Genomic DNA, 24,942 nt, shown 5'->3' with positions numbered 1-24,942 from the left:
CAGTTCTCAGGACGTATCGGCCAGGCCAGTGAGAAGTCCATAAGCAAACACTACCTATTAGAGGAATCCCAGTCAGGCAGAGAAGGCCTGACTCTAGTAGACCTGCCATGCTCAGATGTTGGCTGAGAGGAGCCCAGGGGAAGCACAGCCTTGGCGCATTCAGATATGAAAAGTCCAACAGCTGCCATCAGACAGGCTCCCACAGTTAGGTTCTCTTGAAGGAAGGTCTGGGTGGCACGCCTCCATGAAGGCCACAACCCTGTAATTGCATTTATGCAGGTAAAACTCATATATACAATATCTGCTGAACGCTTTGTTAGGCCGTCATTTAAAAAGCATTGCCAGGAGGTGGGCACTGCACAAGACAGCTAGCAGGTATTACTGTATACCTTGTTATTCTTTAGGGACCAGCCAGGAAGAGATCATTGAAGCTAGCAGTGGCCCTCTGGTGGGACCTAACCACAGAGAATTTTGATGCCTTGTTGGTTGAATGTATCTGGGAATTAATGCACTGAACCCTTCCTGGATTAGCCATTTGCTGAGCATGGACCCCAGAGGTGAGCAACCCCCTTTTGTGTGAAGGCAGAGTCAGGAATAATACATACGTATGTATGTATGTACGTATGTATGTATGTATGCATGCATGCATGTATGTATATGTATGTGGGTATGCATCTGAGTGTGTATGCACATCTTGGGGAGGGAGGACAGGTGTATTTAGAGGCCATATTTCTTTCATTCAAAATGAAATAGCCTTAGTGAGTTCCACAGAAAATATACCTATTCCTGGAACTTGAATTTCTTACTTTATTGAATAGAACAGTGTCGTTAGGAAAGTTGGCATCGCTCTTAGCTGCCAGAGTTATAATATCCAGACTGCTTTGAAAAAGCATCGATAATAAGACAACTTGCTAAGTTTTTCCTCTTGAAATGAGATCACAAATGAGATTCCAAAACTGGGAAGTCCCAGCTGGCTCTCGGTCTGTGTGTGGACTGCTTCTCTGCTCTGTGCTTGCAATGTGAGAGCACAAAGCGGACAGAACACAAAGACTCAGCGCCAAGTCTGGGAGCACACGAACTACCGGGCGAAACGGACAAGGACAAAAGAGCTATAAGGGGTGTTTAGAGGTGCTTTGAGAATTCAGAGGAGTGAGTCACAGATAGTTATTATGGGAATGGCAGTGATTAGCTGAGATCTCCAGACAGCCAGCTCTGGCTTGACAGGTTGTTACACACACCTGACAGTGTTTTCCTCTTCGTACTCCAAACCCTGGCTTCTAGCTTAACCTTGGCTCTCTCAGTGCAGACAGGGGCACTGTGATTCTTGCCACCCCAAGTCCCTGAGCGATGCTATCATTCATTCATTCATCCATCCAGTCTTAATCAAGGACACGTTAAGCACAGAATGCATTTAGATCACAGTTCGCACTAACATTAGGTCTCTTACACGATAAGTTATCTATTTTGTTGTATTAATTTGTAATATTAGCCAACTCATATCACTTTGGGAATGAATGGAAAGATAAAGAAAATAAACTCCAGTAATTACAAATGAACTTTCTCAGCTCTATTTTGCAGAAATGGCATTGCAAGTTTGAAAGAGCATGAGCTTGGTGTCATAATCTCGGCATTGACCATGTGTGTGACCTAGATAACCTGTTGAACCTCATTTTCTTCATCATAATCTGAAAACTAAAGACAACGCATCTTGCAATGTATGTGTTAAATTATATACGCAAAGGGCAAACACTAGTTACTGGAAGAAAGTAAAATAAAATATAGGAGTTAAACATATGTGTGCAAAAAGAAAATTTAAATTTTAAAAATAATTTGGAGGTAGGACAAGTCTTCCTAAACAAGTAAAAAAAAAATCCAGAAACCATAAAGAAAAAGTATAATAGATGTGAATACATAAACTTAACCTCTGTATAACATATAGCATAAACAAATTTTTTAAAAAGCATATAATAAACAAGGAAAACCATAATTGCAATATGTATGACTAACGAAGATTAATAGCCATAGTATTTAATGAATCCCTGCAAATTAATAAAAAAAATACAACCCCATAGAAAAATGATCATATATATATATGAGCAATTCACAAAAGAATTATAAGTAGCCAACAAAAACTTGAAAAGGTTTTCAACCTAGCTAGTTCTTAGGGAACACAGATTTTAAAAATAAGGTGATACCATTGTTTTCCCCCACCAGATTGATGAAAAATATTAAATATTGATAAAATCTCTTATAGGCAAATATAGGGGAAATGGGTTCTTTCATAAGCTACTACAGTAGTCTGAGATGGGACTGAGTCAAGGTACCTGCTGCGTAGTAGGCTTCACTACTGTGACTCTTGGTTCCAAATATGGGAGAAAGCCAGCTTGAACCAACTTAAGAAAAACAAAGGAAATAATTGCTATTATCATTACAAAGAGACTGGGGTATTTCCTGCTTCTCATGTGGTTTGATTGCAGAAACACTGGGAAGCAGAGACTCAGACTGCATTTGGACTCATTCTTTCTGCTCTTCTCTGCATATTGGCTTCACATTTCTCAGATTTCTCTTTCTCGGTGCTGACTGGCTTTCTCCTTTTGGTGGAAAACGTGGCAACCAGCAAATTCTGAGTTTTAAGTTTTACAGTTCTAACCAACAGAACATGACTGTCTCAAGTTTCAAGTTCCCCAGATCCAAAAATCCTAAGGAAGGGACTCACTGACTCTGATTAGAACCAATAATCGATGACCAGAGAGATAGGATTCCTTGAGTCTGGGCCCACTCCTGACCCAATCTACTTCATAGATGAGTATATATTTCCTTGGCAACTCCCACCAGAAGGACAAGAGTAAGAATAATTCCTAAAAGAAGGGAATGCTATTCCCAAAAGTAAAATATGCCAGCCAAATAGGTCAAAATATACAGGCATACGATATCTTTTTTTTTAATGAATTAGATAATTAAGAGATAACCTGGTACAGTCGATTAGAAGATGTATTTAGCAATATCTATCAGTACTAAATGTATGTAACCTATGTCCACTAATTCGACTTCTAGCCATTACCTAAAATATTAACATATATACACAAAAAGAGATTAATTAAATTTTTAACTTATTCAACAAATATTTTGGTATAAACTGTGTGCCTATACTAAGAGCTGGAATATTAGAAGTAAAAGAGAGAAAAATTTTCTGCGTTTATGTTTGAGTGGGGAACACAGACGATAAGCAAGTGATTGGCACATTACAATTGTTTATTATTAAGCATTCTGTCCAATTTCAATTTCTAGGCTTCACAATCTCACAACATAAATGTATTTTCCGTTTATGCTCAGGGAACGTTCATTACCTTCAAAGCTCCACTTGTGAGACCACGTACACTTGCAACTGGAAATGGTATTCGGTTATGTCTAATTTTTATAGAATTGTACAGTTTACAAAGAGCTTTCTCATCTACCATCTCATTTCTCTCATGCACCAACACTGTGATTTAGGTAAAGGCGGGCATTGTTATTATTTTGGTCATCATTGAATCTCCAGAGCCAAACAAGATGCAAGGTATATATAAAGCAGGCACCAAGCGAGAGTTTGTTGGAGGAATCTAAATCAAGAGGCATAGCTAACAATAAAAGGCCATTTTGACAGCACAGCAAGTCATCTAACCCAAGACTGCTAGTGCCAATTCTTGGGCTTTTCCAGTTATACCATGTTTGCAATTTCTAGAATCATCTAATCATCTAATCACAAGATATCTTCATTTTACTTAGTAGTTTCCATTCCAAATCTGAGGACCTTGGGGTTTTGCGTTTTTGTTTTTAAATAAATTATGATATTTTGTCAATGATCGATTCACAAAACATGAACTACTCTTGTAAAACCTGGAACCCATAGCAACTAGCGCTCAAAGTATGGAGTGTAGAAAAAAGTGTTGGTGACACTCAGGTCTGAACTTCATGCGAAATCTAAGGCTTATGCTTTAATTTTAACCACATGCATGTGACTCAGACAAGACACTCCCACTCTCTACAAAATGAGGTGATTATTCTAATCAAATACTGATTCCTTCTGCACCAAAACATGATGATGCATCAACATTTTCAGCCACTCCTGTGGGATAATTGTGGACATCGAAGGTTACAGTTTAGTTGAGTCTGAAGAGCAGGGATACACATTGTAAAACAAAGTCATTTCGGGAAGCTCTCTGAGTAATTGAGTGTTTTAGGCTCCCTAGCTGCAAACTTAATTATGACAAAAAACAAGCGTTAGTTCCTACATGTGAAATGAGTCAACGGAGGAAAGTTTATTTTGGGTTCACCCTCCTTCTTGAAGAAGTAAGACTCATCAAATGCTCTGACATGACCTTGCAGATGCCTGGTTAAAGGCAATGGATGTGAACTACTAAAAAGGTGTCTGTTAGGAAATCGCTTTGGGCTAAAGGTCTGCTGACAGAACCACTCCTTAGACGGGATATAACACCATTAGTTACATCCTTCCAGATTACAAAGAATAGCAAATGCACAGAATCTCCTCACCTAATTTTCATGACAACCTCTGCACTGGAAAGGTAATGAGCTTTGGAATACAAAAACCCCTGGTTGCAAATTCCAGTCTTTGCCCTGAATAACCTTGAGTAAGCCATTTAATCTCTCTAAACCTCAATTTTCTTATCTACAAAGTTAGGATAATAATATTTACCTTCCAAGATTTAAGTCACAAATGTATTTAAGCACCTGGTAGAGTCCTGGCACCAAATAGATGGTGAATAAATAGATGGATGTACCACAGTTTGTTTAACCAGTCACCTATTGAAGGGCATCTAGGCTGTTTCTAGTTTTGCCTGTTATAAATACATTTTCTTTGAACATTCATGTACAGGCTTTTGTGTGAATATAAGTTTTCATTTCCCTGTGACAAATGCCTCAGAGTGGAATTGCTGGCTTATGTGGTAGTTGTATGTTTAGGTTATAAAAATTTGCCAAACCATTTTTAAGAGTGGCTGTACTATTTTACACTCCCACCAGCAACAAATGGAAGAGAGATCCGGTTTCTTCGCATTCTTGTCAGTGTTTGGTATTGTCGCTATTTATTTGAGCCATTTTGTGTAGTGATATCTCATCGTGGTTTTAATTTGCATTTTCATAATGGCTAATGATGTTGAACAAATTTTCATGCAATTATTTTCCACACGTGTATCCTCTTTGATGAAATGTCTGTTGACTTTTGACCATTTTGTAATCGGATTGTTTTTTTCTTTGTTGTTGAGTTTTGAGAAGTCTTTATATATTCTAGATATTAGTCCTTCGTCAGATAAGTGGATTGCAAATATTTTCTCCCAGTTTGTATCTTGTGTTTTCTTTCCCTTAAGAATGTCACTGTCAAAGCAAAAGTTTCTAATTTTGATGAAGTCCAATTTATCCGCTTTTTGGATCGTGATTTTAGCATTATATCGAAGAACAACACTCAACCCCGGGACACAAAAGTTCTCTATGTTCTCTTCTATAAGATTAGTGGTTGTATGTTTTCCATTTAAATCTATGATTCATTTTGAGTTAATTTTTGTATAGTGTGTGAAGTTTAGGTTGAGGTTCATTTCTTTGTCTATAGATTACAATTGCTCTAGCACCATTTGTCCAAAAGGCTATCATTCCTCCACTGAACTGCTTTTTCAACTCTGTCAAAAATCAGTTGGGCAACTTTGAATGATCTATTTCTGGACTCAGTCTCTGTTTTAATCTATGTGTCTGTCCCTCGACCAAAAATATCCCGTCTCGATTACGATAGCTACATAAGCGTTGAAATTGGGTAGAGTGATTCCTCATACGTGTTTTCTTTTTCACACTTGTTTCAGCTACCCTAGTTCCTTTACCTTTCCATAGATTTCCCCTTTATTCCTGAAGGATATTTTTACAGGTCTAGAATTCTGGGTTGATAATTCTTTACTTTCATCACTTAAAAAAGGTTGTGCCACTTCTTTCTGGACTCTGTGATTTGGGATGAGAAATTCAGTCATTGAATAGTTTTTCCTGTATAGATAATGTGTTGGTTTTCTCTCACAGCTTTCTGGATTTTTCTTCATCTTTAATTTTTACATGTATGACTATAACATGTCTTGACATGGATATTTTTTGAGTTCCTTCTGTTTGATACTCACTCAGCTTTTTAAATCCGTAAGTTTGTGTCTTTTGCCAAATTTAGAAAGTTTCTAGCCATTATTTCTTCAAACATTTTTTCACTCTCAACTTCTCTTCTTCTTCCAGTGACACAAATGTTAGGTCTTTCTTTGTAGTCATACGGGTTCCCGAATCTCTGATCGTTTTTACTTTAGTCTTTCTCTTGTTGTTAAAACTGGGTAATTGCCATTGTTCTTTCTTTCAGTTTCTGCTTCTTTCCCCTGATCCCTCCATTTAGCTGTTGAGTCCATCGAGTTTTTTATTCTGGTTAATGTACTTTGAAGTTCTAAAATTTAAGTTTCTTTATGGCTTCTAATTCTTTGCTGAGGCTTTATTTTTTAATTTATTTCAAGCATGTTTGTAATTGCTCATTGAAGCATTTTTTTCATTGAAGCATTTTTATGATGACTGCTTTAAAATTTTGCCGGCTGAATAGAAGGACAGAAAAAAGAATTAGTGAACTGGAAGAAAGAACAATAAAAATTATTCAATCTGAACAACAGAGAGAGTAAACTGAAAAGAGACAGACAGACAGACAGACATTCAGGGACCTGCATGGCTACAATAAAATCTCCCAATATTTGTGACACCAGAATATGGAAAGAGGAAAAGGAAGGCAAAGCTGAAAAAAAATGGTCAAATTCTTCCCAAATTCTAACATCTCTGTCATCTCAGTGTTAGCATTCATTATCTTTATTCACTCATGCTGAAGTTTTCCTGGTTCTTGGTGTGATGACTCATTTTCAACTGAAACCTAGATATTTTAGGTATTTTGTTAAGAACTCCAGATTTTATTTCTGCTTTCCGTTTTGGCTGGCTTTCTCTGATGTGACTCTGTCAGGGGAAAAGAAGGTGTCGCTTCATGACAGCCGGGTGGAGGTAGAAGGCCTGGTTCCTCACTTTGCCTCTGTTGACACCTGAGGAGGGCAGGGGGCCCCACAGCGCTACCAGGACAAGTGGGAGATCCAGCTTCCCACTAGGCCTCCCCTGGCTGGGAACAGTAAGGGTGCCTTGTGACTAGTCCTCCCATGTCCTCCACTGTCACCATGGGGGTTGAGTGGCCTCATTCCCAGTGGATACTGGTAAAGTTTTGACTCTCCACTAGGTCTCTGACGTCAGCCAGGTGGGGAGAGGCAAGGGAATCTCATTACTGCAAAGTGCAGGTGGAAGTCCAAGTTTCACACATGGTCTCCCCCGACACTGTGGATGGAGCGGGGGCCTCTGTGACTGCTCAGTAGGAATGAAAGTCCTGGCTCTCTGCTCAGCCTTCTGTGACACCACTCCCGTTACATCCCAGCGAGAGTGTACTCCAGACTACCCACTTGTCTTTGCTGACATGGGTGGGGGAGCACATTTTTTTTCCTGTGGTGTTTGGCTGGAGTAGAGCCATTATTGCCTCAGAGTTTTCCATGATGCAAGTCTGCACTTTTCTTGGTCCTTTGGTTACTGACCAAAAGCTTTTTGGGGGACCTTTTTTGTTCATACCTGTTGACATTTACAGTGCTCTGCTTTCTCCAGCTTCCATCTGGGAACATATAAGCCACAAGAACACCCAAGAACCTCAATACATTATTGTGCCTCTGGTTGCAAGGTCCCGAGACAGTCTGCCTTCTTCTCTCCACCTTTCGGATGCTCTGTTTGTTTTATATGTAATGTCCAGAGTTATAATTTGTACTTAGCGAGAAGAATAGGGAGATATCACCTATTCCATCTTTGTGGAAGCAAGAGTTCTGAACATTCATTTTTAATACCATTTTATTATAAAAACAATTTTGTGTGACATTAAATAAAATATTAAAGCTAGAAAAAAGACTTCTTATACTGTTTACTAATATTAATATCGTAATTATATACCAGATTAAGATTGGCAGGTGGCATTTATTTGTCATATCCATAGCAAAGGCATGTACCTGCCTAGCCAGTGATCCAAGATAAAGGCTACCTTGGTAGGCAGATAGATGACCGCCTATGAGTGTATGGTTTGATGGTGCTAACTAAGCTAGCTTTCCTCAAATAAATCTTCTCTCTGCCTAGTTCATGGCATTACCAGGCTCAAACTTTATCTCCTTAGCTTATGTCTATCATACCTGTTGAAATACAAGCATCTATGGAGAATATATGGTACTGATCTCCACCCCAATAGTGCTGCATACTATGAACACTCACCAGTAAACAGGAGAAACAGATACTTAACAGAACCTAACAGATATGAGGACAGCTCATCATGGCCCCCAAATATGTCCTTTTAGATACACATACACAGTCATACATAACACAGTCACATGCATACATCTCTAACAAAAATGTCGAACAAAGAATCAAATGAACAAACAGAAATACCATATTTAAATGGCACTTTGAATTATAATATATTTATTGACAACAGCTTCATGTGTTGAAAAGTCACGAAAAGTTGGGTACAATATGTCTTCCCTGCTAGCTGGAGGAGGGAGGACTTGGTTTCCTCTGGTCTCTTTCAGCCATTCAAGAATTAAGCTCTGTAAATATTTACCAAACACCTACTATGTGACAGGCACCACATTACATAGTAGGGATAAGAATTTATAAATCACTTCTCTATGCTTTCTCTTATTTGATAGCTCTTATACCAGAAAGATATTTCTAAGAAATTGGCTTTCTTTATCATAAATCTATATTGCATTTTAAAAAACTGCTTTCTCTTATCTCAACCCATTAACTCTTAAAATAAGGGGGAAACATCACATGTTATTGTCCATATTTAACAAATGAGGGCAGCGAGGCCCAGAAATTTAAGTGTCTTTCCCAAAGTCCCACAACCAGGAAACTGGAGCAAGGTCTTAAATAGTGGTCTTCTGACCCCAGGCCTAGGACACTTTTCACACCATACCTAGATGCTGCTCAGCTCCCGAGGGACATTTCACTTCAAAAGATCTGTCTATCTTTGGTTAAAATCTCACCTTATGATTATGGTTATTTTTCTAAATCTTTCCACCAAACCAAAAAACTCCAATGAAATTTGCATTTCATTGTAATTTTTTACATCTGTCTTTGTTGATATTCCATTAGTATTTACAGACTTAACTCGAATGACTGCAAGGAAATCTCGGTTCTGAAATAAAAAATAACCCTTGATGTGCTTCCTTGTAATCAACCAATCTATCTCTGTCCCTTCCTAGTTCTGTGATGTCAACTAAATTACAAAATTCTCTTAGCTAAGGTTTCTTATTTGCAAAATGGGCCTAAGAATGCCTACTTACAAGGTTGCTATGTATATAAGAAATAGTAAATGATAATTATTATAAAATATGGAAAATTTTTAGGACACTATTTGGCATGGAACAGGCTTCCCCCACTCCCCAGCCCCCACTAGATAGAAAACTTCATGAGGACAGGGTCTTATTTATTTAAAATCCATAGCACAGTGCTCTGTATTTATCCCCTATTGCAAAGAGATTTGCTAAATGAATGGATAAATGAATACAACAGTGCAAAAGGATGTTTAATTTTCAGTGTTACAAAATATTTGACTTTACTAAGATCAAGTATTTTGGTAGTACAATAAATCTATGTATATCTTCTAGACTAAAATAAAGTATATAGTCATCAACCACTCTGAATCTTTTCACTTTAATATGTTTACCTTTATATTTATTTTAACTTTGAAGTCCTTATCAGCTCCCTACTGCCTTTAGCCTTTCCTGCATTCATTCATGCATGCAATTAACATTTACTGAGCACTTACTGTCTACCACAAACCAGACTGCAAAGATTCATAAGACTCCCTCTCTCTGTCTCTAAAGAATTTATATGCTACAAGGAAACACCAACACATAAACAATCTATAATTAATGGAGGTGTTATGATAGAAGTTCCAAAAAGTGCTATGGTTTTAAGAGTGATTCATTCTGCCTGGGGAGTTTGCTTATGGGAGTTTACATGTGGGAAAGTGATTTTTCTCTTTGCAAACGAAATTGACTTACTGGTAATAAAAATAGTTTCCATTTGTGTAGTACTTTGCAAAATGCTTTCACATCCATTTATTATTTTAATCCCCACATTGAAGGCTCTATAGTTTACTGTTTTTTAAAAATATATATTCATCAAAAAAAAAAGGTAGCTATGAGGCCAACAGATAAATAATACGAAAATTCATTCGAAAGCGCATAGATGATACAAACCAAAACTGGAAAAAAGACTTTGCTGGAGCCTCTCAGAAACCATTCTGAGACGAGCTAATGGCAAAGACCTGTTCCTCCCCCTTCGCCCTCAATGTCGCTGCCCCACTGTAAGCCTGAGCGGCCATCTTGCTCATAGGTTGTTACAAAGATCTTCTAACTGGATTCTCTGATTTGTGTCTCATCTCCCTCCAAGCCATGTGCTACACTGACCCCAAAATAATAATTTTTCAATGTAAATTGAACCATATAATTTTCCTACTTAAAGCTATTTTATACCAGAGTTCCCCACTCCTTATAGGATAAAATCCAAATGCTTTTGCATCGTATATAAAACTCTCCATCATCTAAACCTATCAAATTCTTCAAATTCGCGATCTCTTCCAATAATCTTACTGATTTTGCTCAAAGCCACCATATTATTTTCACTTCTATGTCTTTATAGTGTCTTTGATCTAGGAGGCCTTTAGCTCTCTACCATTCTGCCTGGTAAAATGATGGTGGACATATAGAAAGTGTGGCTTTTTTGTTATTGTTCGTATATAGACTTACTCAGTGGTAATAGTAAAATTTTGGCAATACAATTTTTGTTCTCCTTTTTTTTCTTAATCTATCACTGCATAAAATACAGTTTAAGAATTATTAGTCTAGTCTACAGCCATGCCACCTGAATAAGCCCGATCCCATCTGATCTCAGAAGCTAAGCAGGGTCAGGCCTGGTTAGTACTTGGATGGGAGACCACCTAGGAAGACCAGGTGCTGTAGGCATAAAAAATAAAAAGTCAGGGATTGTAAGCTGACAAGGTCCTTGCAATCTGTGAGGTCAACCAAGGGGTGCCTTGCCTAAAAACAAAGAAAAAAAGAAAAAAAGAATTACTAGTCTAGCATTTTCTCTTAAAATCTCAGGAATAGATCACTATGCTTTTTATTACATATCAAAGATTCATAACATTTATATTTATTTAACATAGAACTAAAATATATTATTTTGTGAGCATATTCTGTGCCATATGCTAAGGAACCAGCTGAGGATAAGTCAAAACAAGGCAGATATGCATCTATCTTGGATCTTGCATTCAATAAAATAAATAAACAATAAAAGAAGTGACTAAGTTAAATTTTATAGGTGGGCGATAAGTGCTGTTAGAAAAATAAAAGTTGGTCTGAGAAGGAAGGTACTTTGGAGTGGATGGTCCATGAAGGTCTCTACAAGAAAATAACATTTTAGGTGAGACTTGAAATGTGAGTAGCCAGCCATACAATTGGGAGAAGAGGGTGCTGGGCTGAGTAAACATGTTGGAGTGGTTGAAGAACTGAAAGACCACTGCATTGTACATAGCGAGTGAGGGGGAGGGTGGGAAAAGTTAATCATGCAGGACCTTGTAGGTCAACGCAAGAAAGCCATTGAAGGATTTTAAGCAAGTGAATGATGAACCTGAATGCAACACTGGCTGCGGGGTGCAGGGTAGAAAATGGATTGTAAGAGAGCAGGAGAGGAAGCAAGGAGACCAGTTAGGAGGCTGTCATACTGGTCCTTTCAAGATGGTTTGATGAATGGGACTATAGTGGTGGCAGTGTAGAGAAGTGAATGGATTTGAGACACTCTTTGGAGATGAAACCAACAAGATCATTTTGCAAGAGAGCAACAAGAATCAAGGATGAGTCTTAGGTTTCTGGCCTGAAGCATAGTATAGATGATGGAGCCATTTACTAGGGTAGGGGCGACTGAAGGAAATTTAGAAAGTGGAAAACAAATTGAAAATTTCATTTTGGACATTTTATATTTGAGCTAACTAAAACATTCAAGTGGAGCCATCAAGTAGGCAGTTGAATAAATAATTTCATACTTCAGAAAGGAGTTCTGAGCTAGATATGTAAGTGCAGAAGTTTTTAATATAGAGATGGGGTGAATGAATTAATGTGTTAAGTATATTACTTAAATTAATGCATGGAAAGTTGCAGAAACTTCACTTGGCATGTAGCAAAGATGTGTTCAAAAATTATTAGCTATAGGATGCTGCTTGTTGTTACGACCATCTTCACACAGTGTAGCCAAATCTTTTCTACTAGAGGTCAACTGGTTTTCTATAATTTTCCTCTCAATAGTAATCGAAAACATCTAGTTGTCTTAATAAGCTATTAATGTATTTGCAAACTTATTTAGAATGTTTTACATATTCTTAAGTAGAAAAAACAAAAAGTCTAATAAATGCATGGCATATATAACAATATGTGATATAAAAATATATATATGTGGCAGAAAAAGTACATGCATAAGTTGTTTTAAAAAGTATTTTTAAAAAACCGAATGGATAGGTAGTTAAATTATTCAGATTGTCAGACTCTTAGCACCGACGTATACAATAAATACATTCTAGGATGCTGATTCATTTATGACACAATAGATTGATTATTTTTTACGCTGTGGGATACACAGTGGTTATGGCAAAGAAGTTGTGATTTTACCTTACAAATCCTGCCTCTGTTATTTGCTAGCTGTGTAATCTTGGGAAAATTATGTAGTCTCTTGGTTATTCAATTTTCTCATCTGTAGAACATAGGTAATTATAATACCTATCTAATCAGGCTTTCATGAGAAATGACAACAACGTGTGTAAAATTTGTAGCACAGTACCTTAAGTAATCAATAAATGATCGATCTATATCAGTAGTTCTCAATCCTGGATGAATATTACAATCATCTGGGGAGTTTTTTTATATACTTATATCTAGGCTTTACCTAAACCAATTAAAGCAGAATATCTGGAGGTAGGGCTTGGGCAAACAAAAACATTTTTAAAAACTCCCTAGGTGATTCTAATGTGTAGCCGGGGTTGAGAAATACTGACCTGTAAAAAATTATCATATAGACTATGTGGGATTATATTTGTACAATATAGTGTGATGCCAATTAAATAAGTGGTCAAAATTTTTTCGAAATCAGTTTAGTAATTTAGTTTGAGGAAAAAGAAGTAAATTGGAAGGGTAGATAAATTATAATTAGAAACAAAGAGTTGGTCTAGCATCTCTGGAATAAAATGCCTGCACTCAATTCCCAGCCCCACCATTTAACTAGCTTTGTAACTTCAGTCAAGTTACTCAACTATTGTTTCTTCTCTTGTAAAATAAGGATAATGATGGTGCGTATTTCTCATTATGTTGTCAGGGCATTGCATGATTTAACATTTGTAAAATTCTTAGAACAATGCCTGGTATATAGTAAGCACTATATATTTGTTTGAAAAAATATTTAGATGGACATATTTGGAATGAAATAATGCTAGCCGTTAGCACTGAATCTAAGTAACAGACGTTTGCATTAAATTAGAACTGAAAAATAGGTACCGTACAAAATTCTGAAGCGATTGTTAAAAAAATTCTTTAGACCTTTTATCAAAGATCAAACTGCTCCTCAGTTCATTTTAGCTATTTCTCATCACGGAAAACAATGTATTAATCCTACCAGGACCTGCAGAAGATACCCGGGAACATGAGAAAGCATCCCGTCTCCCCGGAGCCCTGAAGCTCAGATATCGCGTGAGAATTTTAAAACGTGATCACCATCTACAGATGACGGGCCCGGAGGTGGAGTTCAGGGATGAGTCCTCTCCTTGTCGGACCTGATCTGGCCCATGCCTGCTTCTTTAGCCTTGTTCTAATGGCCTCTCCTCACTAACTTCCCCCATCCAAGCAACCTCCTCTCTACTTACCCCAATCTGTTCTACCATTTCCTCCTCCAAGCCTTTGCTGTTCTTGCTGATGCCTCTTTCTCGAAAGCTCTTTACATTTTGCTCTGACTAGCCAGCCCCCAACCTACACATCTTTTAAGACTCAGTTCCAGTACTGACCTCTTCTATGAAGCTTTTCCCAGTGCTTCAGGTTGAAGTAACCATTCCCTCTTTTACATCTGTTTATCCCACGAACAGATGGCCACTTTCAAAACTATGTTTGAGTTTTCTTAACGGCCAGGAACCCTTGTGTGATTTATTTACATACGTATTTATTTAATCGTGAGCACCTGGCACAGAGCCTGGCTAGTTTAATTTCATTGACTTAGAGAATGAAAGAAAGGGAGGGAGTGAAGAAAAAAGGAACGGCATCCATTCGTGCGATGTGTGACAGAGAGGAGGGGCACCATCAGTGGGCATGAACACATCGGTGGCCATCTGTGGCCCCTGGCTACAGAAAGATCAACGGGAAAACCATCCTAAGACAGAAACATCAGCTTCTCATAGACCTCAGACACCGTCATGCCTCTTCTGCAGAGAGAGACCCGTCTCCAGATTTCAGTGAGACTCGGTGCTCGGATACAACGGAAGAAGACTTCTTAAAGCTACACAAGAGAGGTCATTTCTAAAAACACTGCAATTTCTCTAGCTTTCCATTCTTCTAAATTTACTCCCATCTTTGAAGGATTTTTTTCACGTCCCAGCACTCCTTGGAAATCAGTTTAGTGGAGACAAAGTGGTAAGACACACAGTAATCTGAGCCCAGGAGACTAAGGGCAGGCAGGCTCTGGGATGCTGGCTCTACCATTAGCTCCGTGGTGTTAGGCGAGCTGCCACACACTCCTGGGAACTTGATCCTCTCATCTGTGGTCTGAGGACAACCAGAGAACCCATCACAGAGTTACAAAGCAGATTAAATGTTTAGAATAGTGCCTGGCACATAGAGAGTACTAAATAAGTGTTAATATTCAATATTATAAATTGTTAATATTATGTATTAGTTAATATCATAGACAAGAACTACTGAATTCTCTTCCTTTATTCTATCTGTCCTTAAAGAGGAAGAATATAGGTGCCTCTGTTTTGATTACCAATAACATTGCTTATTTTAGAATTATTTTAGAAGTTAAGGAACTAAATGTATTGGCCACGTGGAGGATATAGTTTCACCTTCTTATAAATAAACACGTCTATACTTAACTTACAAAACAGGAGACACCCATCTATGAATTCTCTGTGACATTTGTTGCTTCGGAGTCTATTGGCAATGATGAAACTTGGCAAGACGACCCATTCTGTATAATGGCAGAGAAACTCCAGGACAACCTTGCCTATTCATAAAATTCAGACAAGGCAGTATCTGTCAGATATTCGGGAACATTTCTTTTCTTAACTGGAATAAGCCAAACACGAGTATAAAGCTTATTATCAATCTCATTTTCAGTTCCTTTGACCTCCTTTGTGAGTTTGCCCTATCTAAGGGGAACAGCCATCAAAGAAGAGTCTCTGTGTAACAGGGGACTAGGTTAAACAAGTAGCCATAGAAATTCAGTGTCTGTCATTCTCTTTTGCCTTCTCCTATTAAGAAGGCAAGTGTTACTCTCCCTAGTGAATGAACTAGAGGGTTCTGAAGAGCCTGGGGCCTTTATGCTGTAGAGGAATCTATGACATCATGCCTGAGGATGGATTCCAGGTTATGGTACCAACAAAGATGAATAAATAACAAGTCGCCAGATTATCTTTCATTTATATTCAAAATCGACAAACCAATCATTTTTTACAGATGGGTTGTGCTTAAATTTTGAGCATTCATGATTATTAATAAAAGAGATTATGTTAGCATTCACAAATCTGACCTACAGACATCTTAGAGTCTTACCAGAACAAAATTCCTAAGTCCTTCAAGGAAATGTGTTCTGCTAGTCAAAAAGTTTTCTCACTGTTCCACAGCCTGTCTCTCCAGACTCTTCCTTTCTCAGCCATCTGTGGACACATCCATCTTCTTCAGCAATGAAGCAGACAACTGGACTCACAGGGAGCAAGACTAAAAAAGAACAAAGGGTTATAACTCAGAAGGTGGTGGTTTTACTTGGTTTTGCCACTTACTAGCTGTGTTTCCTCATGAATTCATTTAACTTTAGCTTTCACTTATTGAGTAATAATGTTGACCCCTCCCACCAGCTCACAAAATTACTTTGAGGATATTAGAATTGTCTATGGAGACAATTCTGAACTGTAAAGAGCCAAACAGATGTCACTCTGACTTTACTCATTCCATAGCGTGAGAGTTAGGTGCTGGAGGCCTCCGGTGTTATACTGCCTGAGCTTAAATCGAGGCTCCCATTCACTGGTTGTGACCTTGAACAAGTCCATGCTTCCACTTCCTCATTTGTAAAATATAAAATAAAAGGGCACCTTCGTGACACTTAGATTAATGCCTAGAACCTAGAAAACATTTCATAAAAGTAAGCATACGTTCCAGCAAGGATTGTTTTAAGTGGCTACTCCTCGATTACGTGTGTGCTGTGAGGATGCCGAAGAATGAATAGGATCTAGTTCCCACCTTAGGAGGTCCCAGATAAACAAGTGTGATGACGGAGGTAAAAATGTGGTAACACACAGGGCACAGATTCATTCCTAATCCTCTGCTCTGTCCTCTTGCCCTTACTCCGTTTCCCTGTTCTCTCGAGACAGATTTCCCTGATAATCACATTCACTTTCATGGATGGCTTCAGCTATAAATCAACAGAGCTAAGACCCATAGCTCAGAATTCTGCTCCCACTACAGGATATCTCCATGTAGCTTACTCCCTTCCCCTACTCCTGAACCTACACCTCTTTCAACCAACCCCTCTACCTAACCATTGACCAAACCATGACAATTCTGTCAGAGAAACATGATACCCCACTTCTTGGCCCCTCTACACATCCATTGCATTCACCTTGACTATTGCAGGAGCTTCTTAAGCATCTCAGCATCTCCAGTTTCAAACTCCTTACCCACCACTTATTCCCCCATTCAACCACCTGAGTTCTAAAGCTTTTATCTGGTCACGATGCCCCTCTAGGAAAACCTTCAGTGGCTTCCCATTGCCGACTCAAGAGCATCTTCTCAGGCCTACAGTACTCTTTCTACAAGAGTAGAAAGAAGGAATTCCTTCTGCTCTTCTCCAACACAAAAGAAACTGCACCTTTCCAGGACGCGCGTGTTCCTCCTACTTCTCTCTGCTTTTGCTCTTGTTGATCCTGCTCTGTCAAATGTTTCATCTGCCACCTATCCATTTCTTCACCTTCTTCTTCATCCTTCAAAGACCAGCTTCAATGCCACTGACTGCTTATTATTTTCCTTGATTAATGAATTCCTGAGGATTTATTGTTCTTTCACCTGGATTTACACACACCATGTAAGTTGAACCATAAGAACCAACAGTTTTTGGTAAGTCAAAAATGGTCGAATAACAGTCATTTCAAATAGTTCAACCTAATAACTAAATATACTCCTCTTATAGCATAGATTTTGCTTCTTTAGTCTTCTTTAAGTGTATTCCTCATGTACCTTGTCTTTTTCATTGTCACATGCTCAAGACAAGAAGCTGCCTCATAAAATGCCTGGCGAATTCAAGGTAATGGCTATGTATGAATCTTCATACTTGGTTGAGTTCCCTTAAGTCTAGGTCTCAGTCTTTCTCTCAGTTTTCTGGGGTCTGACACAGGTAAAGCTAGTCATTTAGGGTTGTCTTCTTGAGTCAGGAGTGTGGGTATCCTATCCCTATTTCCCTCAGGACCCTACTCTCTCTACCATCAACTAATGAGCTAACCTAGATAGGGGAAAAGCTACCTCCGGGGCCATCCTTTCTGTACGCAATAAGTATGTAATTTGCAATATTACCTTTCATTCATTCATTCATTCATTCATAGAGATAGGATTGGCACTGGGAATATAGCAGTAAATAAGGCAACTAGAGATGATGGACTTGGGTTGCCTTTGTTCTCTGACTTAGACTTTAAACACTTTTCTTCAAGAATCACCTAAAAAAGCTTGGAACGTTTAAAAATTTTCTCCTATATTCAAACAGTTTTAAAAGTCTCAAACATTTTAAATCATCTAAAATATTTTATCATAAGTTTAAATTGTTGGGAAAGATATAATTTTTAATATACATTTAATATTGTCATTTTAAATATAATTACTATATCACAGTAAATGTATCTAATAAAATTTGAACAATTTAATACCCATGACTAGCTATTACAAAATGTATGAAAAAGTTATTTGGTAAATTTGGAAATTTTAGACCTTTCCTGTTTCTCTTTGAACTCATATTTTTATTATACTTTCTCCCTGGATTTTATACATATGTATGAAATCAAAACTGTGGATCTACATACTTAGCTCAATTTAGGGAAAATATCCATCATATATCTAATTCGTAAACCAATAAGTCAAATTGCACTTTCTTTTAGAAAAAGTTCTGCCTTTATTTTTTCAATTCAAATAAATGTGTTAATAATCATTGCAAGAAATATTACAAAAAACACGGAGAAGTTACAAAACGAATCCTGTAAGATTATAAAAATTAGCCAAGATTAAAATAACACAGATCTGATATAAATTTTAAAAGAAGATAAATTAACATACAGTTCCCATTAACTAATTTTAAATAGAGCAATGAATGTACAGTTTATGAAAAAACGATGATATCATTCCTCTAATAAGAATGTGTGTCTCGCCAGTCAAAATACTAAGAATGGGTGATTGGAGCAAACATGATCTAACTATAAGTTGTCCACAAGAGACATAATAGATTCGAAGTAAGTTGCAAGTAAAAGGGTAGAAAAATACACACCATACAAACAGTATCTAAAAGAGAGCTGGACTGGCTATACTAGTATCAGACAAAATAGACTTAAAGACAAAATTTGTTACTAGAGACAACAAAGAACACAATAATAAAAGTCAATCTATCAGGGAGACGAAACACTTATAAAGCCCCTAACAACAGAGACCCCAATAACATAAAGTAAAATATACAAATTAAAGTGAGAAATAGACAATTCAACAATAATTTCTGAAATAACCCACTTTTGATAATAGATAGAACGAGTAGGCAGAAGATAGAAAATAGAAAACCTGAACACAATAAACCAAATAATTGTAACAAACATCTATAGAACACTCCAATCAACAGCAGAATATGTATTCTTCTCAAGTGCATATGTTAGAGCATCTGTTAAGGATAGAGTATATGTTAAGAGGCCATAAAACAAACCTCAATAAATTTAAAAGCATTTTAAATCATATGAAGTATGTTCTTTGACTACAATGAAAAAAATCATAATAACAGAAGGAATTTTGAGAAATTCACAGATATGTGAAAATTAAATTAAAAGTCTTCTAAATAACAAATGAGTCAAAAAAAAAGGCAAATTACGAAATAATTTGAGTTAAATGAAAATGAAATAATAACCCAAAGCTTATGAGATGCAACAAAAACAGCAATCAGAGAGAAATTTATAGCTATAATGCTTAGTTTTATAAAAGGAATACAGATCTCTGGTCAATTACCTAAACTTCTACCTTAAGAAACTAGCAAAAGAAGAATAAACTAAAACCAAAGCAAGCAGAAGGTAGAGAATCCTAAAGATTTGAGCACAAATAAATGAAATAGAGACTAGAAATACTAGTGAACAACAATAAGACAGAAAGTCAGTTCTGTGAAAAAAAAACATCAATAAGATTGACGAACTTTTAGCTAGGCTGACCAAAGAAAAAAAGTGCTCAAATTATTAAAATTGTTAAAATCAAATTATTAAAATCAGGAATAAAAGAGGCTACCTCATCACCAACTCATTGAAAAATAAAAAGATTATAAGGGAATAACATGAATAGCTGCACGTTAACAAATTTGATAACCTAGATGAAATGGACAAATTTCCAAAAAGTCACAAACAACTGAAACTGCAATAAGAAAAAATTAAAAATCGGAATAGACTTACAACAAGTAAGAGATTGAATTAGCAATTTTAAAACTTCCCACAAAAAGAGTCTAGGCCCAAATGGCTTCACTGGTGAATATTACCACACGTTTAAAGAATTAACACCAATCCTTCACATCCGCTTACAAAAATTAGAAGAGGAAAGAACATTTCCTAACTTGTTCTATGAAAGCAGTACTACCTGGTACCAAAACCAGTCAAAGGCATCACAAGAAAGGAAAATTATAGACCAAGATCCCCTATGAATACAGATGTAAATATCCTCAGCAAAATACTAGCAATCCAAATCCAGCAACACGTATATACAGGATTACATACCGTGACCAAGAGGGATTTTTCCCAGAAATGCAAGATTAGTTTAACATCTGAAAATCAGTGTTAACACATTATATTCATAGAATAAACCACAGAAACCACAATCATCTTAATAGATACAGAAAATGCAGTAATAACTTTTTACTGATTACATTTTTTTCATATGTTGAATCAAAATATATTACTCGAGTTAATTCTATTTTTTTCCTTTTTAAATGTGGCTACTAGAAAATTTCACATTACATATGTAGCTGGCATTTGTGGCTCACATTACATCTCTATTGATTGAGATGGTCTAGAGGTATTCTACTTTGAAGACTAGTGCTCTAACAGAGTGAGGTAGCTTTCATGCACAGTTCCCTACGTCACTTACCAGAGGAGAAAAAAGAGACTGGAGAAGGCTAACCTGCCCAAGTTAACACACCTACCCAGTAAGTGTCAGAACTGGTATTGGAATTCAGCTCTGCCCTTAAATCCAGAGTTTGCCTTATTTACATCACCGGTCTCCTTAGGGATTAAGGAGTCATTGAATATGCTTAATATTTAACTTTTAGAATTTTTTTTCTTGTTTTTCAAATGTAAGAAGAATTTAGTCTCTTCTTTTCCGTTTTTCCATTTGGATTCATCCCTCTATTACTGTTGCGGATTTTATTACCATTCCCATCCTCTGTTTGCATACTTTGGGTAATTTTTTGCTTTGTTTTGTCTTTGTTGTTGTTATCCCCACCACCCCAGGACTGCCATTGTGTTTCAGATGGCTTTCTAGTTTACTCTTTACCTTAAGCTGCATAGCAGATGACAGCCAGGCCTCATTCTTTTCATAGGAGAAAAACGAGTAAGCACATTTGAGGAGTATTTCTGAATTTTTGTGGGATACGCATTTTGAAAATAAGATGCTTTCACACTGAGGTCACTACTGCCAATTGTTATCATTTAGTTAGGTGTTTCTGAGAGGTCTTCAAGGGTTACCCTTTCTATCCCTTATCCTTTGGCAGAAGCAGCAACCATTGTTCTTGAGGCCTGTCGCTGTGGCTCTGTTCTACTCAGATATGTTGTACATCTCTGCTGATAGCCTGAGGGACAAGTAATGGAGCCAGAGGCTGAGGAATGGGGAGATCAGGGAAGTAAGCCCGGGCTATACAAACTACCTGAGGTAAATTATTTTGTTTTGGAGCTTTGGTTTTCCAACTATAAAATAGGGATATTGTTTGTTTTCTCTACTCACAAAGTATATTGTGACAAGTAAAGGAGATGATAAATGGAAATCCCACTTCAAGCTAGGATTAAGATGTGTTTCAGTGTGTAATATGTTCTGCCTCCCTGCTGAATTTGCCTTACCTCAATGTTCCACTGTCATCTTGGGTCTCCACCCATGACCAGCCCAGCAAGGCTATGTTGCAGCAAGCAGGACTCCAATTTAGTAGGTCAGTTTCAGCCTAGAACCTCACTATTTATGACTCCGTCTAGACAATTAAGGCTGGGAATTATCATAACTAGTATCAACAGCAAACATTTATTTCCAGCCTGATTATGCCAGAATAATGTTTGTGTCTCCTGTTTTGTTCATGGCCATATCTCCAATACCTAGCGCAGTGTCTGGCACGTAGTAGGCGCTCAGTAGTTTCTAGATACATGCATGAATTAAGAACTATGAAAATAAAAGAATATATAAGAAATAGCCACTGCCTTAAAATATTTATAATCTAGTCAAGATGACTAGGCCTAAAGATAAAAGACTATAAGCAATGGAACAGTTAAGTCCGTCTACGTTAAGTGCCCAATGAGCATCATAGAAGGAATTACTGGAGAGGTTGAAGGCTCCTCTCTTAGGTACTGGATAGTACTGGATAACAAATCTCCCAAGTGCTACAAAGAGTGACACCACCTGGGGAAGACTCTAAATATTTTCGTCAGTGAGCGCATTCTGGATGGCCTGGTCCAGGTTGCTTGTGGTGGGAGTGGTGAGAAGTGGCTGGATTCTGGATATAATTTAAAGGTAGGTCAAGCAGCGTGTAACGATGGCTGGGAAGTACTGTAAGAAAAATAGAATGATCCCGAGGTTTTCAGCCTGAGCAACTAGAACGATGGAGTGCCATTTACCCGAGATGGGGATTAATGAGGTGGGGAAGTTCAATTTTGAACATGTGAAAATTGGGATGTCATGAAACATTGGGATGTCTATGAAGCCACCTCCTAAGCAGGTGGGGGTAGGATCTGGTTCACCAGAGGAGGAGCAGGCCTTAGACTTTAGATGGGAGCATGGGGCGTGGACAGGTCCTTTATGTATCCAGTCACTACAGGGACGGAGTGACTGGAAAATGCAGCAGAGCGGACCTGTGGCAGCTCTTCTATAACTACTATTTACTCAGTTTAATAGGAAGCTAGGTCAGCAGCTGAGAATGAAAATAAAAGGTAAGAGGAGGCTCCAGGACAAAGAGGAAGTGAAATACTCTTCTAGGACAGTGTTTTTAAATTTCAGCTCATGACTTAACCATAGGTCTCAAAATCAACTTCGTGATTTGAGATCGATTTAGAGATTTAACAAGTTAAATAGAATTTAAAAATAGAGTTTGTTGCATGTATTAAGAGTAAGAATTCCTTAATAAAAGCTTTATTTCAGTTGTGTGTGTGTGCACGCATGGATATGTGTGTGTGTGTCTCCCTGGGTTGTAGCAAAAATATTTTTAAAAGGATAAACAGAGACTCATGGACATGGACAATAGACTAGCGGTTACCAGTGGGTAGTGGGGAGATAGATTGAGTAACAAGGGTCAAATATGTGGTGACAGAAAGAAATCTAACTATGGGAGATGAACGTATAATGCAACATACATATGCCTTACTGTTAAATCGTACACCTGAAACTTACTGGATTTCGTTAACCAATGTCACCATAAAAAAAAATTAAAAAGAAATTTTTAAAATATTTTTAAAACCACTGGCCCAAGTCAGTGGGAAGAAATGAACAGGGGACAGTCATAGAAAGTCAGAGACCAAGTTCATGGTCATATAGTTATTTTCATATAAGAAAGTTTATAATATAGACTCATAAGGTCTTGACATTGGACCTGTTAGAGGACCGCAACCCCTCCCTGCCTGCCCACCCACCTTTACTCCATCCCTACCACCACTCCCACTATAGGGAATCTTCTTGTTTGAATATTTTCAATGATGGGATGCTCACCAGCTTAAAAGCTTTAGACTTCATGTGTAATTTTCCTCTTACAAAAAATAGGGCCTTCATTATCACTCTTTGAGGTGTTAAAGCAGTGAGTGGAGGATCTGGCAGTTGGTGTACTTGGTATGAAGCTTGACCTTATTATGTACACCAAACTTAATAGTTTTGTTCCATTTTGAAGAGCTCTAAATCCTCTAAAACCAAACCAGTATCAGAACCTCAAGAAATCTTGTTTTTGATCAAACTTTAGCCCAGAATGGTGCCGTTTGGCTTTTAAATGTATGCTTTCTCATCCTTACATTGCACTAACTGCAATTTTAATGGGTGGTTGAGCTATGTTTTATGCCTGTATTTCCTTCCTCTTTCAAGATTTGTTGCTGGGTCTGCAGCTGATTCCAATCAAATACAACTTTACTTCAAAAAAAAATGTTCATTTTTAATACTTTACATGACTTGATTGCTGAAATAGTTCTTCCCTGTAAAACATATTAATGAATAATAGTTCAGAATATGTCAATAGGTGCTATGAAATGGTCATTTATATTTTTAATTCTAATGAGCTCAGGTTATTTTCTAGACATTGTAATTTAGAATAAAAGTACTTCTCTAGTTCTATATTTTGCCTGTTAAAAATGCTTTTGAGATTCACTCGAAATAATTTCCTATGCTCCTGACCAAATTCTGAATCATTTTTTTTTTTAGTACTTTTTCCTTAAAGGCAATATCAAACTTAGTTCATTAGACAGGATATCAGACCTACGCGTTATACAGAAAAGGTATTTTCCCTTTGCAATGTTGTTCTCTGCCTATTGTATTTATTCTAATTCATATAAATTTGGAGCAATGAAGTAACAAAAGTGGAAAAGAAATTTAACTGAGAATGAGGACTCATAAAAATGTACACTCTGCCTACATCAGTAAGTGTGCTAATTTATAACACTAATCTTAGTCCAGTTGTAAATCAAAATCAAGTCTGAATCCACCTCCTACTGCTTTTTCTCTATATTCTAGGATTCATTCAGTTTCACTTCTCTAACTACCCAGAAAAAGTGAAAATTGCAAAACAGGGACCAAAAAAAAAAAAAATCCATATTTTATTACGTGGTATGGATCACTTTGCTATTCTTTATCTAGACCCTCATGTAATTTTTTTCTCTATGCAAAGTTTTTCTTTACGAAAGATTAGTTACTTTTCTATTGCTTCCAACAAGAGCCCTACCATGGAAAGAAAGCTCGGTCCCCTTCCATTTTGCAAGCCTCGACAAGTCTGTTGCTGAGTCAGAACCTCCTTTTTTCCCTGATGTGAGAAATCTTTCTCCCTCGAACTCATAAAGCTTCGGAAATGTTTAAATTAGTCTCCCGGGGGGGAAGGGGCGGGGATGCCAGAATGAATGTGGAG

At 37.4% G+C, this 24,942-nt stretch overlaps 1 long non-coding RNA gene and 1 pseudogene across 1 annotated transcript; one reads left to right on the top strand and one right to left on the bottom strand.

The window, feature by feature from the left end:
• Positions 1 to 3,164: 3,164 nt before the first annotated feature.
• LOC120582833 (uncharacterized) lies at positions 3,165 to 23,440 on the bottom strand. The gene is made up of 3 exons (XR_005647660.1): positions 20,739 to 23,440; positions 15,933 to 16,097; positions 3,165 to 6,596 (listed from the first exon to the last, which is right to left on the bottom strand). It is a non-coding gene; the product is annotated as an uncharacterized LOC120582833 (long non-coding RNA).
• On the top strand, positions 10,976 to 11,093 carry LOC120583035 (uncharacterized; annotated as a pseudogene).
• Positions 23,441 to 24,942: the final 1,502 nt, after the last annotated feature.

Source organism: Pteropus medius, unplaced genomic scaffold (assembly GCF_902729225.1).
Source record: "Pteropus medius unplaced genomic scaffold, Ma_sr-lr_union100, whole genome shotgun sequence".
Taxonomy (NCBI): Eukaryota; Metazoa; Chordata; class Mammalia; order Chiroptera; family Pteropodidae; genus Pteropus; species Pteropus medius.
Note: the sequence above shows the minus strand (reverse complement) of the source record. Positions and strands in the feature narration are given on the sequence as shown.